At 36.1% G+C, this 14,155-nt stretch overlaps 1 pseudogene; it reads left to right on the top strand.

The window, feature by feature from the left end:
- The first annotated feature begins 10,127 nt into the window (after positions 1–10,127).
- LOC104590386 (F-box/kelch-repeat protein At5g43190 pseudogene) lies at positions 10,128–11,686 on the top strand (annotated as a pseudogene).
- The last annotated feature ends 2,469 nt before the right edge of the window (positions 11,687–14,155 follow it).

The following is a 14,155-nucleotide window of genomic DNA, read 5'->3' as shown; positions in this document are numbered from 1 at the left end:
TTTACAAACGTTGTATGATTTCCCTACCTTTCCTTTCCTTTCCTTACTTTTTCTTTCAAACCAAGCACAGCCTTAAGTTGAGCTTCAATGGGGCTACTAATTCACAACCTGGAGGAGCTGGGTTCCTTCTTCGAGATTCTTGTGGAAAGTTTTGTTAGATTAGTAAAGTTGAGGATTGGTGATCCTCTAGAGATTAAGGCTCAAGCTGCCCTTTTAGCTCTTATGTTTGCTCAAGGAGTTAGGCCTCTCCTCATTTATTCTTGAGGGTGACTCTCTTATCGTAATTAAGAGTTTGTTGAACTCTAATTTCTCACCTCCTTGGAAGATCAGACACACTATAGAAAATTGCAGACTCATCCTTTCTAGATTTCCACACTGCGCATTGGGCTCTACATTCGACAAATTATGCAGCTCACAAGCTGGCCAAGCAAGTTTTATTAATTTCTCATTGTTTAACTTGGTCCAATATTCCTGATTTTTTATTTGAAACTAATCTTCTGAGTGTAACACCAAGCAAATTTCTTAATGAATTCAGTCGTTGGCTCCATGTTGATCGACCTGATTGTCTTAAAAAATACAAAATACAAGGTTTTACGCTCTCCATATTTGTATTTATATTCTTATCAAACTGAGCATAACAGAAAATATAAGTAGAAAAGGCTTTGACAATTTTAATTTTGTTATGAGAAAAACACCAAGAGAAAAATGATGGGAAAATGTGATCGTATTTGGTCGTCTTATAGGCTCTGTATGACTTGATCAATGATTTTTTAATGGAGTTCAAGACTTGATGAGTGATGAGTCTCTGCTTTTATACTTTTACTAGTGAATCTGTATTAATTACGGGGAATCAGTAATGTTAAATTTACATTATGGAATCAATATTGTTAAATTTATATTTATTAATATTTCAAGTAATTATTAAAATTTCAAGAAATATTTATTTCAAAAAAGAGTTTTTTAATAATTATTAGAATATGGATAGTTTGTTATGATAAGTAAAGGGTTAATAATTAACTAAGATTGATAGAATGTAGGCAGAAGTGGTTGTTGATAACCACTTTTGCATTTTCTGCACTTTTTTAGGAATGGATTGAAAAGGGTGGTAGTGGGTTGTGGGCTTTAGTAGCAATTTCTTAGAAAATGCCACATGTCTATCTTTCTAAAAAAATGAGAAGGCCATGTGTCTGAATGGTAAGGAACTGTAGCCTGATAGTGGGTTGTGGGATTTAGCATGAATTTCTCAAAAATTGTCATGAGAAGGTCACTTGTCTGAATGGTGGTAGTAGGTTGTGTGCTTTAACAACTTCTCTCAGAAAATGCCATGTATAAGCCACGTATTCAAATGGTGGGGGGTTGTAGCCTGAAAGCCTTTCTTTAATATATATATATATATATATATATTCCTTTGCTTTGGGTTTATTTTAGGGAAAATCCCTGTTTAGTACCTTGTACTTTGGGCCTAGTGCCACTTTGGTCCCTGAAGTTGAAAACACAATGATTCAATACTCGAACTTTCAAAATGTGTCAATCCAGTATTTGCCATTAACTAGACGTTAAGTGGCATTTGAAAAGACATAAATGCCTTTTGAGTGTCATCTAATTGTCTTTATCAACCATCCAAATATTGACAAAAAAATGAACAGTCCAAAAATCCTTGCTTCTTCTATTCAAGAAAGTTGGGGTCACATCTTAGTGGACATTTTGGTGACTCCAACTTTATTGAATAGAAGAAGTAAGGATTTGAGACTTTTCATTTTTATCAATGTTTGGATGGTTGACAAAGAAAATTAGATGACACTCGAAAGGCATTTGTGTCTTTTCAAAAGCCACTTAACAACTGGTTATTGGACTGGTTAACAACAGGTACTGAATTGGCACATTTTGAAAGTCCGGGTATTGAATTATAGTGTTTTAAAGTTTAAGGACCAAAGTGGCACTAAACCCAAAGTACAAGGTACTAATCGGGAATTTTCCCTTTATTTTATTGCCGATAGAGGACACTTTTTAATTTTATTGAAATAAAAGTGCATAAGGCAATTTCATTGAGTCGAGGTCTCTTGCACATGGCATCCTGCATAGTTTCATGCACTCCGAATAATAGTGTGACATATTAGCATTGAATCATATGTATATCTCACATGTGAATGGATCATTAAGAGGTGTCTTAACATTTTCTCTTATTTTTTGACTTTCTTTTTTTGTTATTGGGTGCTTTGGCAATGTAGACGGAGAGATCTCTCCCTATCTCTGAAATGGTATAAGGGATGTGAAGGGCTGAAATAGTCTACTGTAATCAGATTGGATGAATTAGGTACCCATGCTAATTAGATTGTTTTACCTTAGGCAACAAACAAGATCTAATTCAGGAACCACTTAAGATCGATAAAAATGACAGTGAAGTCGAAGAGCTTCAGTCTCAATCCATTTCAAAGAGAGTGGTTTCCAATGAAGTCTAAAACGTCAAACAAAGAGCAATAACTCGTGCCAATCCACTCCCATTTTGTTTTGATCAATGACGGAAATGGGAGAGGAAGGCGAAGCCTTCATTCCTCTCTCAGTTACTCTAGTTTTGACTAGTGACGGAAATGGGAGGGGAAGCATCTTTCTACACTCTTTGTTTCTGTTATGTCTCCTCATCTTGAACTCTATTTAATTTTTTCTTTCTAGATTTATGTTTTAAAATTAAATAAAAGAAAAAGGGGCAAGCTGACCCAATCGATACATGAGAGACAAGAGTTCTTCCTTTTTGGTTCAACGGCTTTTAACACTACTTGGGCATCAAGTGAATACCGATGAAGCATCGTAGAGACAAATAATAAAGTATTGTTTCTCCAATTGTACTAATTTGTTGGGTCCAGCCCATTATGAGACATTGACCCATGTTACAGTCCATATTCCTTCGGCCCATTGTTTTTGTCTTCAAAACTAGGGTTATATCTGATCTGTGTAGTGTGTTGAAAGCAGAGAGCAAAAAGAGAGAAATCGAAAAAACTGTGCTGTAGATTTTCAGTGCGCAGCGTTCACCAAACGGCCGGAACTTTTCGATCCACCATCCGACTGATCTGAAACTTGGATAACAGGTGAATGACTCATTGTTCCTCATTCTGAATGGTTGGATCTTTGATCGGAGTTCTGAATCGTCGGTTATTTGAGGTCGAACAGAAGCAACTTGCAGCTGGTCAGGAAAAGAAAAGAAAATAGCTCGCGGCAGTCTTTATCGGACACTCTAATCAAGGGTCATTTGTGGTCCGATTTGGCTGAAATTTGGTGGGCTTATTCGGAACTCAAGGACTACTATCTGAACAGTGGAGATCTGATTTAGAATAATGGAGTATCCATTTTGTGTTCTGAACAATAGCCACGTTTGTGAGATTTCACAGCTTTTGATATTCTTATGTATATGTTTGAGAATCTGTATTTGCTCTAAGTTTGTGAGAATATTGTGGTGTTTGAGTTGGTATAATTGTTACCTCAAGTTATTGGTAGAGATTTTGGTTGGGTCTCCTTAACCCCGTGGTTTTTACCCTTCACATTGGAGGGGTTTTCCACGTTAAATATCGTATGTCTCTCTTTGCTTGGTTTATGATTATTTTTGGTTGATATCTTGTTTGGGATTGTGCTAGCTAAATATCAACAAGTTTGGTTATTTGAGAGAGAAATAGTTTGTGGATAAACTTGGTTTCTACCCAACAGAGTGGTATTAGAGCTTGGTTGATTGATTTGGTGTAGCTATGGATATTAGCACAAGTAGAATGATAAATTTGAATGGCACAAATTATCATTTGTGGAAGAGCAAGATGAATGATCTTTTGTTTGTTAAAAGTTTGCATTTGCCTGTATTTGCTTCTGAAAAGCCTAAATCCAAAAGTGACGAAGAATGGCCATTTGAGCATGAACAAGTATGTGGATTTATTCGTCATTTTGTTGATGAAAATGTGTATAATCATATTCAACATGAAACACATGCAAGATCATTGTGGAGTAAACTTGAGAATTTATATGCCTTTAAGACTGGCAATAATAAGTTGTTTTTGCTTAAGAAAATGATGCAGCTCAAATATAAGGAAGGAAACTTCATGGCTGATTATTTGAATGAATTTCAAGGAGTGATTGATCAATTGTTAGGTATGGGCATAAAATTCGGTAATGAGATTTTGGGTCTCTTGTTGCTTGCCACTTTACCGGATTCTTGGGAAACTTTTCGTGTTTCACTTGTTAATTCTACCTTTGATGGTAATGTGACTTTGGAATATGTTAAAAGTAGTGTTTTGAATGAAGAGATGAGAAGAAGGTCTCAAGCTTCATCTACACAATCTGAGGTTCTTGTCACAAAAAATAGGGGGAGAAGCAAACATAAAAATGAAAGGGGTAAAGATAAAAGTAGAAGCAAGTCAAGATCAAGACACAAAAATCTTGAGTGCCATTATTATGGAAAGATTGGGCATATAAAGAAATATTGTTACAAGTGGAAAAGAGAAAATAAGAGTACTAATAATAAGCAAGGGAAAAAAGAACATAAAAATAATGATCATTTTGCTACTGCCACTGATGATGATCTTGTTCTTGTTTATGATGATAACTTGATAAATGTTGCTTGTCATGAGACAAGTTGGGTGATTGATAGTGGTGCTTCATTTCATGTGACTTCAAGAAAAGATTTTTACACATCTTATACTTCAGGAGACTTTAGGGTTTTGAAGATGGGGAATGATGCAGTTGTACCGGTAGTAGGCATTGGAACCGTTTGCTTAGAGACCAACAACAAAACAAAATTGGTACTGAATGATGTTAAGCATGCTCTTAGTGTTCGCTTACATTTGATTTCTATAGGAAAGCTTGATGATGATGGTTACTGTAACTTCTTTTGCAATGGAGAATGGAAACTCAAGAAAGGAAATCTGGTTGTGGCACGAGGTAACAAAGTTTCTAACTTATATTTGTTGAATGTTTCTATCTTTGCAAATTTTGTGAATGCAGTTAATGGTGACGTCTTATCAGAATTATGGCACAAGAGGCTTAGTCACATAAGTGAAAAAGGGCTTGACTGTTTGGCCAAGAAAAATGTTTTGTCGGGTTTGAAAGGTGCGACACTGAAAAGATGTGTTCACTGCTTGGCTAGGAAGCAAAAAAGGATTTCTTTCAAGAGTCATCCTCCATCCAGGAAAAGCAGGTTTCTTGAATTAGTACACTCAGATGTTTGCGGTCCATTAAAGGTAAAGACACATGGTGGTGCACTTTATTTTGTTACTTTTATTGATGACCATTCAAGAAAACTTTGGGTTTATGTTTTGAAATTCAAAGATCAGGTGCTTGACGTGTTTAAAGTTTTTTAGGTTTCAATTGAACGAGAAACACGAATGAAACTTAAATGCATTCGCACTAATAATGGTGGTGAATATTGTGGTCCATTTGATGTGTATTGCAGACAGTAGGGCATTAGACATCAGAAAACACCTCCTATGACTCTTCAGTTGAATGGTGTTGTAGAAAGGATGAACAAAACACTAGTTGAAAGAGTCAGATGCTTATTTTCAGAGGCAAAATTACCTGGATCATTTTGGGGTGAAGCATTACTCACTGTAGCGCATGTTATTAATTTGTCCCCTACTGTTGCATTGCAGGATGATGTTCCTAACAGAGTTTGGTATAGGAAGAATGTTTGTTATGATCACTTGCATGTATTTGGATGCAAGGCTTTTGTACATGTGCCAAAAGATGAGAGGTCTAAGTTAGATATCAAAACAAGACAGTGCATCTTTATTGGGTATGGTCAAGATGAGTTTGGCTACAGGTTTTATGATCCATTGAAAAGAAACTCGTTAGAAGTAGAGATGTGATCTTCAAGGAGGACCAAACCATTGAAGACATCGATAAGGTAGAGAATGCAAGTACCTCTCAGAGCAGTGGTGATTTGACTAATGTTGACCTAGTTCCTTTGACACATGTGCCAGATGTGATTGAGAATGATGTGGAAGCTGATGATCAACATGGTATAGAGGATTTTGATGTTTCCTTAGATGATGATGCAGTTGAACAACACCAGGTTTCTACTGTTCCATCTGATATTTCACTTCGGAGGTCTACTAGAGACTGACAGCCTTCCACCATGTATCCTTTTGACCAATATGTTCTTTTGACTGATTGTGGGGAACCCGAATGCTATGATGAGGCTATTGAAAAGTGAGAACAAAAATGAGTGGTTCAATGCTATGAAAGATGAGATGAAGTCTTTGTATGACAACAACACCTTTGAATTGGTAGAGTTGCCTAAGAGCAAACGAGCATTAAAGAATCGATGTGTTTACAGGTTGAAGACAGAGGAAAACATACCACGATTTAAAGTTAGATTGGTTGTCAAGGGCTTCAGTCAAAAGAAATGTATTGATTTTGAAGAAATTTTCTCACCTGTTGTGAAAATGTCATCTATCAGGACTGTGTTGAATTTAGTTGCTAGTCTTGATTTGGAAGTTGAGTAGATGGATGTGAAGACGGCCTTTCTCCACGGTGACTTGGAGAAAGAAATTTATATGGAGCAGCCTGAGGGTTTGTAGTTAAAGGAAAGAAGAATTTTGTTTGCAGGTTGAAGAAGAGCTTGTATGGTCTCAAGCAGGCTCCTAGACAATGGTACAGGAAGTTCGAGTCTATCATGATTCAACAAGGCTACAGGAAGACTACTTCTGACCATTGTGTATTTGTTCAGAAATTCTCTGATAATGATTTCATTATTTTATTGTTGTATGTTGATGATATGCTCATTGTTGGTCACAGTGCTTCTAGAATTGACAAGTTAAAGCATGAATTGAGCAAGTCTTTTGCAATGAAAGACTTAGGGCATGCGAAGCAGATTATTGGCATGAGAATTTTACATGACAGGAAAGCTAAAAAGTTGTGGCTGTCTCAGGAAAAGTACATTGAAAAGGTACTTCAGCGTTTTCACATTGAAAATGCTAAAGCAGTAGGTACGCCTCTTTCTGTACACTTTAAGTTATATAATTGACAGTCTTCCTCTAGTGAAGAAGAAAAGAGAGGCATGCAAAGTGTTTCTTATGCATCTATAGTTGGAAGCTTAATGTATGCTATGGTTTGCACGGGGTCAGATTTGGCTCATGCAGTTGGTGTGGTTAGTAGATTTCTGGCTAATCCAGGTAGAGAGCATTGGAATGCTGTGAAATGGATTATGAGATATCTCCGTAGTACTAGTGGTTTGAAGCTTTGTTTTGGATTTGAAAAACCTGTGCTTGTTGGTTATACAGATTCATACATGGCCGGAGATTTGGACTCAAGGAAATCTATATCAGGCTATTTGATTACTTTTGTAGGGGGAGCTGTGGCATGGCAATCTAGATTGCAAAAGTGTGTTGCATTATTCACTACCAAGGCAGAGTTTATTGCTATAACCGAAGCTTGTAAAGAGTTTCTTTGGATGAAGAAATTCATGCAAGAACTTGGTTTCACTCAAGAAAGGTACATACTACATTGTGACAGTCAGAGTGTCATTCATCTTGGTAAGAATCCAATATTTCATAATAGATCGAACTATATTGATGTAAGATATCATTGGATTCGAGATGTTTTGAACTCCAAGTTGATTGAACTTGAAAAGATTCACCCTAACAAAAATGCTGCTGACATGATGACAAAAGTGGTGCCTTGAGAGAAACTTGAATTGTGTGCCGAAGCAGCCGGCCTTAAATTTGGATAGTTGTTTTTGAAGTGTCTCCCTTCTCTCATGGGCTGGAGGGGGAGAATTGTTGGGTCCAGCCCGTTATGAGACATTGACCCATGTTACAGCCCATATTCCTTCGGCCCATTGTTTTTGTCTTCAAAACTAGGGTTATCTGATTTGTGTAGTGTGTTGAAAATAGAGAGCAAAAAGAGAGAAATCAGAAAAACTGTGCTGTAGATTTTCAGTGTACAGTGTTTATCAAACGGCCAGAACTTTCCCATCCCACGTCCGATCGATCTGAAACGTGGACAGAAGGTGGAAGACTTATGGTTCCTCATTTTGAACGGTTGGATCTTTGATCGGAATTCTGGATCGTCGGTTATTTGAGGTCGAATAGAAGCAACTCGCAGCTGGTCTGGAAAAGAAAAGAAAACAGCTCGCGACAGTCTTCATCAAACACTCTGATCAAGGGTCATTTGTGGTCCGATTTGGCTGAAATTTGGTGGGTTTGTTCGGAACTCATGGACCTACGATCTGAATGGTGGAAATCGGATTTAGAGCTTTGGAGTCTCCATTTTGTGGCCTGAACAGTAGTCACGTTTGTGAGATTTTTTGACTGTTCTTTTCACAGCTTTCGATATTCTTGTGTATATGTTTGAGAATATGTATTTGCTCTATATTTGTGAGCATATTGTAGTGTTTGAGTTGCTGTAATTGTTATCTCAAGTTATTAGTGGAGATTTTGGTTGGGTCTCCATGGCCCTGTGGTTTTACCCTTCACATTGGAGGGGTTTTCCACGTTAAATATCGTGTCTCTCTTTACTTGGATTATGATTGTTTTTGGTTGATATCTTGCTTGTGATTGTGCTACCTGAATATCTACAAGTTTGATTATTTGGGAGAGAAATAGTTTATGGATAAATTGGTTTCTACCCAACATAATTAAGTTTTACTTTCTTGATTGAACTATATTGATGATGAGTAAATAAAATTTATCCCACTCAAGCAGATTAAGAGGGTGAGAAAAGAATAAAAATTTGGGACAATAAATCAGAAATAATACATAAAAGGAATCAACTTATAAGAAAAATACGAGATCAAATCTGTCCCCCACCAGATTCATCACTTCTGATATCATCATCAGGGCTTGAATGTGCTGTGGGACGTTGTGGGGGGCAGATTTGCTCTCCGGAAATACATGATTTAAAGCCGGCACATGAGAGATCTACACATGATTTAATATCGATATGGTGTCCTATGATTGAATGTGAAGTTGATTTAAAGCCTAACAAACACCGGCGTACTTGAGCAGTTGAGCTACTCCAAACGTCCGTAGCTATCCACCTTCAATCATTTTGAGAACTTTCGTTGAATCAACGACGAAAGCCCACTTCTTATTTGCTAATAGCAACTTAACAAATAGCAATCTACGTACTTGACGGTCAGGTCGTGTCTTGTCTAAAACCATTGGCTCTGGTTTTACCCCCAAATTCACGCTTGAGCTTTGGAACCATCTTGGCAAAGTCATCGTAGCAGATGTAAAGGAGCATTCGTCTTCCGGAATGTGACATAGAGATTGGGCTCACATTCTCATGGTCTTGCTCTCTAGACTTGAGATTTGGGAGGAATCTGATTCGATCCAAGGAAACAGTCAACTGCCTAAATGTATGTCTTATCAGGCTACAGATACGAGCTATGAAAATTTGATAGGAGTCCTGGATTTGTTCTCACAGCGCATCTTACAACATGTTTTGGGCGGATATTAAAAACATCTTCCATATTTATATTTATTATTAATAAAAAGTTCTCAATTCAGGAAGATCGGATCTTTTCCTTCACACAGGGCGTCTCACACCGACTTTACATGTACATCCTATCATGCATTGAGAACATCTCTCATACTTATAAGTTGTTATTCACAAAAGATGTTCTCAATGCATGATGAATGTGCTTGTGGGACGCCCATTTGTGAGGAACAGATCCCGTTCCCAATTAAGCTCGGATTTGTTCCTCACACCGATCCTACAGTTACATCTTTTGTATTAGTATTTATTAGTCATTGGGAGGTATTCGAAATACATAATGGGATGTGATTGTTATGGTAGGATGTACGTGTGAGGCGCCCTATCTAAGGAGCAGATCCGGCCTCGAGGAACAATGCCAATTCGTGGATTCACATCTCTACACCGTGGGATGTGACTGTGAGTTAGATGTGAGGTGCGCATTCTGAGTAGCAGACCCATCACTGGGGGATTCGCATGCGACAATAGTCGCAGGAAATCATTTCTCCCAATTTCATGGAGGGCGCTATCACAGTAGGGACTTACAACACACCGGACTCGTTTTGAACACGCCAGTGCTTTAATCCGACACCGGCTTGACGTCATAATTTGTTTTTTTTTACCGAACACTGGCGTGTTCAAAAATCACTGGGGGTCATCAGGGTTGGGTTGTTCCTTTTCCAGTCTCCCCTATCGCGCACGTCAGTACGTCACTCAACTGTAGCAGATTCGTGTTCTTTACTCAGAATCGAATTTGCCTCGACAAATTCTGCAGATATGGATTATTTTCCATCTGATACGCATGTAGTTATATATACAAAGAGCGAGCGAGCGAGAGAGATTCTCCTAACACATACAGATGCCTGTAATGATGTTGAATTGTAATTCCCAGAGTCTTTCAAGTACACCGGAAATGGAACCCGAAATCTGGAGCCAGTTGCCGGAAGAGCTTCTCGAACGTGTGTTGGCGTTCCTCCCTCTCAAAAACTTCTTTAATCTCCGATGTACTTGTAAGCGCTTTAATTCTCTCCTCTTCTCTCCATCTTTCATTTCTATTCACTCTAGTGTTTCTTCGTCTTCTCCTCTTGGAGATCGAGCTATAGTTCCTCCACACTTGTCGCCGTTTCTTCTACTCTCTCACCCCCAGTTTGACTACCAATTCCCTCTTTATGATTCTATCCTGGGCCGCTGGCGTAACTTATCTCTCTCCCTCACTCTTCCTTCATCCTACGTACCAGCCCACCTCCTCTCCATCTCCAACGGCCTCCTCTGCTTCTCCCGCCCCAACTCATCCTCCTTCCTTGTTTGCAATCTCGTCTCCAGATCATCGAGGTTTATCGAATTCCCCGCCTACCCTTTCTCATTTGAGTTTCTTTCTCTCATTCCTTCATCCAATGGGAATGGCTACAAGATGTTTGTGCTCTCGGTTGGTTCTTCCTCGAATACTGCTTTCGTTTACGACTCGAGGGCGAATTCATGGAGCCAATTCGAGAGCTCCCGCCAGATTCTCAACAATAATTCTCACCAAGAAGGGGTGCTTTTTGATGGGCACTTGTATTTTACTACTCCGGAGCCGTTCTCTATCGTGGGTTTTGAATTGGAGACGGGGAAATGGGCAAGGCCGATCGATGCGGAGCTGCCGGGAGAGCTGACGTTCGTTCGATTGGTGAATAGCGGCGAAGGGAAGTTGTACATGGTCGGCGGAATCGGGGAGCATGCGATATCGAGGAGTGTGAAGTTGTGGGAGTGGGGAGAAGGGAATGGTTGGGTGGAGGTGCAGAGGCTACCGGAGATGATGTGCCGGAAATTCACGTCGGTTTGCTACCATAACTACGAGCACGTGTATTGCTTCTGTCACGACGGGATGGTATGTGTTTTCTGCTACACGTGGCCGGAGATCTTGTACTACAAGGTGTCAACGCGGAGCTGGCACTGGCTGCCTAAATGCCCTTCCCTGGGTGAGAAGTGGATCTGTGGCTTCAGATGGTTTTCCTTTGTTCCTGATCTGTACACTTCGGTCTGATCAATGTGTGCGCTCTGTGCATGTGCTTGAGATCGAGAGAATGCGTTTACTTTCAGTTTATATTTTGGTTTAGGTTTATCTAATACAGAGTCATGATCAGTCAAGTTAATTTGTTAGTAAGTTAACTTGCTTGGCAATGGATAGAACACCTGCTCCTCGTCTTAGAATGGATAGAATCATAGAAATGAAAACTTGATTTATACGCAAGTTCAAAATGATTATAAACTTACTCTTAAATGAATATATTCCTAATGAGAGTGGTTTAAATTATTCTTCTTCAATTATTTCCCTTGTATCTGATAATTGGGGAGGAAGAAAAATCAGCTACCTTCGTGGTTTCAGTCTTGGGCTAAAACTGTGAAATCGTGAATCACGGCTTTCATATGTATTTCTATGGCCCCGAGTTTGGATTTCTTCCTCACAGCCCTTGCAGCTGCACATCGGAAATATTTATGTATTTGTGTGTTTTTATTCACAGGGAGATGTTCTCAATTAATGGCTCCAGGGCCGTGACGTGGCTGTGAGAAGGAAATCCGATTTTGTTCCCTTGTGAGCTTGTCTGAATTCTGAAACCAAGTGGATTTAAGACAATTCATTTTAGGTTTCAGAGGATATATCAATGCAACCAACAGAACAGGGCATAGCAATTCATATGGATCGGGGTTAAAATAAGGCAGTTAAGAAATTCTCTATTTTTTGAATTTTTTATTTTTTATTCTATTTTATTTTTGAAACAATCAATGAGATGCATTGATCTCTTCTCCTAAAATTTCTTCTAAACTACCTCTCCCATTATCCCCCACTTTCTCCAAAATTATCTCTAATTCCTATTTATCCTCTCCCCTACTTTTTATCTATATCTATCTAAAGAAAGTTTGGGTTAAAAATTTAGGAATTATTTAAACATTCTGACAAAATTATATAATAACTTTAAAATATTTATTAAAAACATAAAAAAATAATTTTATATTTTTACAAAATATATCACGAAATTATGTTTTTCCGGATTATCTATTTAAATGCTTTTCAAATATTTAATAATATGTAATAGCTATAAATAAATAAAATTCAAATAACAAAAATTTTTAAATATCTTATAGATTATTTAAATATTTAAATAACTTAATATTTATCATAACTAGATTTTAAATAGTTAAAATAACGAAATTATGTAATAAATTTAAAAAATTTCATTGAAGTAGAAAAATAATTATAACATAATATTGAAACTAACTATAATTTAATATATATTATAAAATTAATATTTAAATATTTTATATATTATTTAAGTATTTAAATAACTAAATATTTTAAATACCAAAATATTTAACATAACTAGATTTTAAATAGCTAAAATAAAGAAATTATGTAATAAATTTAAAAAGTATAAAAAGTATAAAAATAATTATAACATAATATTGAAATTAATAATAATTTAATATTTTTACATAATATTATAAATAACTAATTTCACTTATATCAAGTAATAATTTGAGAAAATAACTTTCAAAATTTAATATTTATTGTGTTTCAGTAATTATTTGTTGTTTTTGTGATAAATGTATTTTCAATGATTATGTATACATTTATTTTGTTTTGTTATTTAACAGAAAACTTTCAATAATTATTGGAGATTAAACTACTATTTCTGAATTTTCAAAATTTAATTTATTGTACTTATTGTTTTAATTGTATTTTGATAATAACTCATTGATTAATATTTATTACAAATTAAACTATTATTTGAGATTATACTATTTATTGACTAAGTTAATATATTTTTAGTACTTATTGTATTTTTTTCATTATCAATTTATTTTCAATAATTATTGGAGATTAAAGTATTGTCATTTATCAGAGATGAGACTATTAATTTAGCTAAAATTATGAGTGTTCATAAGTTAGTTTAGTTGGGTTGTAGGCTATTTGGTCAACCAAATTGACTTGGTCAAGTTGGGGAGTTGGTCAATTGAATCCAGCTGATCTTTTGTAAAAATCGATTCACTCAAGTTGTATCGGTTTGGGTCGATTTTTTGGTTTGATTAGTCAGTTAAAAAGATTTAAACTTAAAAATTTAATTTAATTTTAAAAATTACAATGCAATTATTAAAAAAAAAATTTATAAATTAGATTTATGATATAAAACATTTTAGACTAAGAAATATGAGAAATTTCCCACTTTTCCATATTAAATGTTATATTTAAAATATAAAATATTAATATATATCCATAGTTAGGTCGTTTGATTTTGGTCGGTTTACAAATGGTCAAAGTGGAACTAATCCAATTTGGTCGAATTAGGAAATTTTTTAACCAAAGCCGACCTAAAATACTAGTAAATCGACCAACCCTGGTCGAGTTGATCGGGTTGGTCAGTTTCATCTGTTTGATGAATAAACCTAATTGAAATGAATTATTGTTATTTTTGTATTATAAAAAAATTATTAAAACTAGTATATAAAACATGAATAATTATTAATTACTTAAAAAGTTGAAAATATAAAACAATTGTATACTCTTATGTGTTTCTATTAGGGTCATTTACCAGAACGCACTTTATAGTTTTCATATTACTAAAATATCTCATATATTTTACAACTTATTTACTTTTACCATTAAGCCCATGGTTTTTTATTCCAAAAATACTCTTAACACTTTTTTGTACATAAAACAAAATTGATC

Source organism: Nelumbo nucifera, chromosome 1 (assembly GCF_055504915.1).
Source record: "Nelumbo nucifera cultivar China Antique chromosome 1, China Antique-T2T, whole genome shotgun sequence".
Classification (NCBI taxonomy): Eukaryota; Viridiplantae; Streptophyta; class Magnoliopsida; order Proteales; family Nelumbonaceae; genus Nelumbo; species Nelumbo nucifera.
Note: the sequence above shows the minus strand (reverse complement) of the source record. Positions and strands in the feature narration are given on the sequence as shown.